We start from the raw sequence: 5,684 nt of genomic DNA, 5'->3' as shown, positions 1-5,684 counted from the left end.
TGGTCTTCATTTACCATTGTTGCTGGAGGGCTTCTATCCAGGTTCCACCAAGCCCCACAGTCCCACAATCCATGAATAAAATAATCACTCAGATGCTTATATTACTTATAAACAGTATGGCCTTGGCAGGCTTCTGCTAACTGTTCTTTTATCTTAAATTAACCCATTTCTATAAATCTATACCTTGCCATGTGGCTGGTGGCTTACCGGTGTCTTTACATGCTGCTTGTCCTGGCGGTGGCTGCCGTCTCTCCCTCCTTCTTCCTGTTTCCCCACTTCTCCTCTCTCCTTGTCCCGCCTATACTTCCTGTCTGGTCACTGGCCATCAGTGTTTTATTTATATAGAACGATATCCACAGCATACCATGGTCTCCTATTTCTTGTTCTCTCTCTCTGTTCTCCCACAGGCTCTCTTTCCCTAGACCCTTGCCCTTCATTACTCCCACTCAAGGAAATGCAAATCAAAACAACTCTGAGATACCACCTTATGCCTGTCAGAATGGCTAAGATCAAAAACACTGAAGACACTTTATGCTGGAGAGGATGTGGAACTAGGGGAACTCTTCTCCACTGCTGGTGGGAATGCAAGCTTGTACAACCACTTTGGAAATCAATATGGCGCTTTCTTAGAAAATTGGGAATCAATCTCCCCCAAGATCCAGCTATACCACTCTTAGGCATATACCCAAGAAATGCTCAATCATACCACAAGAGCACTTGCTCAGCTATGTTCATATCAGCATTGTTTGTAATAGCCAAAACCTGGAAACAACCTAGATGCGCTTCAACTGAAGAATGGATAAATAAATTGTGGCACATATACACAATGGAGCACTACTCAGCAGAGAAAAACAATGATATCATGAGATTTGCAGGCAAATGGATAGATCTAGAAAAAATCATCCCGAGTGAGGAAACCCAGACTTAGAAAGACAAATATGGTATGTACTCACTCATAGGTGGATACTAGAGGTGGAACAAGGATGACTGGACTGCTACATCCCCAGGGAGGCTACCTGGAAAACAGGACCCCAAGAAAGACAGGAGGATCGCCCAATGACAGAGATGGCTGAGATCTACATAGTTGCCCTTAAAATTAAATTCTGTTTTGATTATCATAGACAGAATTATCCTCTTAATTTGGTTTCAGGATTAATTTTAAAATCATATAGAAAAATATTTTCATAGAAAAATTGTACTGAGGCCTGTAGCCTGCCTGCCCCCATTGCAACACAGGACCCCAGGATTTCCCAATCCCACACTGGCTTGCCTGCTGCCATGGCTGACAAGGAAGTGCCTTTGACAATGTGATAGAAGAACATGTGATCAATGAGGAGTACAAAATACAGCAAAAGAACACTCCTTACCTTATGATTTGGTGATGACCCATGCACTCGAGTGGCCCTTTTTAACTTTCCAGTGGCTTCCAGATGTAACCAGGCCTGAAAGGAAAGATTTCAGCATTCCTTGGCTTGTCCAGGGAATACACACATTGGATGAAAAAAACTTCCTGGCTCTTGACGCAAACCGATGGGCGAACTGCGCTATAAAACTTTGCCTTGAATATAAGGAATTTGGAGGTTTGGGCTCTGTCTGTGGAAAAATTGAATGAAATCAAGATCAACCATGAAGGAGAAGTAAACAGGGCTCAGCACATGCCCGAGAACCCTTGCATCATTGCAACAAAGACTCCATTCAGTGTTCTTGTTTTTGACTACAAAAAGCATCCTTCTAATCCAGAGCCTTCTGGAGAGTGCAAACCAGATTTGTATCTCCATGGACATCAGAAGGAAGGTTATAATCTTTCTTGAAATCCAAAGCTCAGTGGGCACTTAGTGCTTCAGATGACCATACCATCTGCCCATTGGAAATCATCAGTGCAGATCCAAAAAAGGGAAAACATTGTATGCAAAAACCATTTTTACAGGGTGTACAGTAGTATAGGATATTTCCTGGCATCTGCTCCAAAAGTCTCTGTTTGGGTCAGTTGCTGATGATCAGAAACTTATGATTTGGAATACTCATCCAAACAATACTTCCAAGCCAAGCCACTCAGTCAATGCTCACACTGCCATTGAAGTGAACTGCCTGTCTTTCAACCCTCATAGTGAGTTCATTCTTGCCACAGGATCAGCAGGCAAGACTGTTGCCTTGTGGGATCTGAGAAATCTGAAACTCAAGTTGCATCCTTTGAATTACAAAGGGATGAAATATTCCAAGTTCAGTTTCACCTCCCAATGAGACGATTTTGGCTTCTATCGTAAGCTGAATGTCTGGGATTTAAGAAAAATTGGAGAAGAACAGTCCCCAGAAGATGCAGAAGATGGCCCACCAGAGCTGTCATTTATTCGTAGTGGTCACACTGCCAAGATATCTGATTTCACCTGCAATCCCAATGAAACTTGGATGATTTGTGCTGTATCAGCAGACAGTGTCATGCAAGTGTGGCAGGTGGCAGAGAACCTTTTTAGTGATGAAGTCCCTGAAGAAAGTGTGGATCCAGAAGGACAAGGATACTAGACATGTCTGCACTTGTGGTTTAGACTCCCCTTGTTTTCCTCTGAACCCTAGATGGATTGAACACTGGGTTGTCACAGACTTTGTTCAACCATCCATCTACAAAAGTTGCTATCAACAATGCCATTATTTCAAATCATGGGTGTTTTCTAAATGCTGACTGAGGGACTTAATTCAAGAAAGCCACAGACTTATATTTAAAATTTTCTTCAGGAATTTTCTAATAGCAAACCCAGGTCTAAGGTAGCTTCAGAAATAGGGCATATTATGTGGAATTATTTTTCTTCTTAAACTGTATCAGCAAGATTTTCAGATTCTCAATTAAGACGACAGAGTAGATAAGAAATAGAGCCAAGTAAAGTAGGTATCTGAGCCTTGAGCATAAATATTGCAAGATACCATTTTTTTTATTCAGGAATTTGGAGAGACTCAAGTCATAGACATGTACTGTAAGGTTCTCACACATGACTTTACAGAATGCTCATTTTCCTGTGTAAAACCAGACTTCTCTTATATTTTGCTCATTAATGCATTTATTGAGCTGTTTCCATATTATTCTTTTCCTTTCTGTGGAGTGGTTTTTGGTGTGTGTGTGTGTGTGTGTGTGTGTGTGTGTGTGTGTGTGTGTGTGTGTTTGTGCATGTTTAAAATTGGGACCACCAAGTTGTAAAGATGTATGTTTTTACCTGACAGTCATACCACTGGTGAGCTGTCAAGTTGAAAAAATTGAATTGCTAATATGTATTTGTTTTCAAACTTAAATTAATACTTGATAAGAGATGCTTTTTCAGGGATTAGTTCTTGACCCCTATAGCTTGATGCAATCTCCATTTTGTTTGACCTGTCTCACCATCAGGCCTTTTATTCTCCATGACTAACTGTGTCAGTGCTTGTAATGGAATTCATTGCTTTTCTATATATAAAAAAGAAATTTTTATTGAAAGGATTTGGGTTTAGTATATTGCACATTTCAAACTTGTTTAATATCTGTATTAGTTCATACATACTCTCATGTATTTCTTATCATTCTATATACAAATATTCTCTATCTACAAATGCATGTATACATATGAGAGAGGAGAAGAGAGAGGGAAATAGGGGTACAGAGAGACAGAGAAAGGAGGAGGTGTAGAAGGAGGAGGAGAAGAGGGGAGAACCTGGACATAGAAATATTTATTTATTTATTTATTTATTTATTTATTTATTTATTTATTTATTTATTTTGAACTGGGGATTGAACATAGAGACTCATACCAGTTAGAAAAAGAGATTCCTAATCAGCAATATCCACAGACAACTTTGAATTTCTTAATGCCACACATATATACACTCAGAATTCAATGCTATCTGTATATATTAGTTACTTTTCCATTGCTGTGTTTTTGTTTTTGCTTTTTTATTAAGAAAAATTTTTCATTCATTTTACACACCAATCTAAGAACACCCTCTTCCCTCCTCCTGCCTCTCCATCCTCCCCTCCCAACCCATGTCCCACTCCCTCCCACAAGAAGGCAAGGCCTCCCACATGAAGGCACATCCAGTAAAGGCAAGTCTAAGCCCTTTCCCCTGCTTCAAGGCTGCACAAGGTGTCCCATCACAGGTAGTGGGCTTCACAAACCCTGCTCATGTACCAGAGATGGATTCTAATCCTACCACTAGGGGTCCTCCCAAGCAGATCAAGCTACACAACTGTCTCACCATGCAAAGGGCCTAGTCCAGTCCTATGCAGGCTCCACAGCCATTGATCCAACTTTCATGAGTTCCCTCTAGTGTGGTTTTGATCATCCCTGTATGTTTCCCCATAATGATCCTGATGCACTTGCTCATAGAATTCCTCTTTTCTCTCTTTGATTGGACTCCTGGAGCTCTGTCTAGTGATTGGCTGTCGATCTCTGCATCTTCTTCTGTCAGTCATTGGCATAAAAACTGAATTGTGGACCAATGGAATTGAATTGAAGACCCCAATATTAACCCATACACCTATGAACACCTGATTTTTGACAAAGAAGCCAAAACCGTACAGTGGAAAAAATAAAGCATCTTCAACAAATGGTGTTGGCATAACTGGATGTCAACATGTAGAAGACTGCAAATAGATCCATATTTATTGCCATGCATAAAATTTAAGTCCAAATGGATCAAAGACCTCAATATAAAACCAGTTACACTGAACTTGATAGAAGAGAAAGTAGGAAATAGTATTGAACGCATTGGCACTGGAGATCACTTCCTAAATATAACACCAGTAGCACAGACACTGAGAACAACAATTAATACATGGGACCTCCTGAAACTGAGAAGCTTCTGTAAGGCAAAGGACATAGTACATAAGACAAAACCACAGTCTATTGCTGTGTTAAAACCCCTTGGCCAGGGCAAGTTATAAAAGAATATATTTAATTTGGCTTACTGTTTCAGAGGAATATTGAATTTTCCTTTACAGTTTGGACATCTGCATTTTACTACTTATTTCATTTGTTTGGTTAGAACTCCCAGTTTGGTGTTGAAAAGAGTGTGAGAATAGATGTTCATGTGTGTGTGTGTGTGTGTGTGTGTGTGTGTGTGTGTGTGTGTGTGTGTGTGTGTGGTGTGTGTGTGTGGTGTGTGTGTGTGTGTGTGTGTGTGTGTGAGAGAGAGAGAGAGAGAGAGAGAGAGAACTGACAAAATATATTTCTTTATATTTTCTCCATATATCCAATAAAACAATAGAGTTTTTTTTATCATAAAAGCAGCTGTAAAGTATTCTTATTTAAATTCTTTAATGTGTATTTTATATAAAATTAATTTACTTTATTTAGAAATTCTGCTTTGATTGGAATCAAATAATTGGTAAGCAGTCATATTTCAAAATACATCATCCCAAATGTATTTGGCATTTTTAAAAGCAAACCAGCCTTTAATTCATATTCATTTGTTTCAACTAACATTTGTTTTCACTAACAAGATCATAAAATTTGATAAAACATCAAAGTTTTAGAGCTTAAATTTTAATCTGGGAGAAATGTGCATATTTGTTAATTCTTTCCTTCTGTATTCTGTGTTCTGTTATCAGCATCTAGGGATGGCTGTCAGTCTTAACCTTGCCTTCATTTCTAAACCTCTGGGATCTCCCTTACTCATCTTCTCCTCTTGGCTCTGCAAGAGTTCTTAACTCCTTCACATAGTGC

The 5,684-nt window shown here is 39.3% G+C and overlaps 1 pseudogene; it reads left to right on the top strand.

Annotated features, from left to right (window-relative positions):
• The first annotated feature begins 1,278 nt into the window (after positions 1–1,278).
• LOC102926557 (histone-binding protein RBBP4 pseudogene) lies at positions 1,279–2,520 on the top strand (annotated as a pseudogene).
• The last annotated feature ends 3,164 nt before the right edge of the window (positions 2,521–5,684 follow it).

Source organism: Peromyscus maniculatus, chromosome 1 (assembly GCF_049852395.1).
Source record: "Peromyscus maniculatus bairdii isolate BWxNUB_F1_BW_parent chromosome 1, HU_Pman_BW_mat_3.1, whole genome shotgun sequence".
Taxonomy (NCBI): Eukaryota; Metazoa; Chordata; class Mammalia; order Rodentia; family Cricetidae; genus Peromyscus; species Peromyscus maniculatus.
The sequence above is the reverse complement of the archived record's forward strand: the minus strand, read 5'-3'. Positions and strand labels throughout refer to the sequence as shown.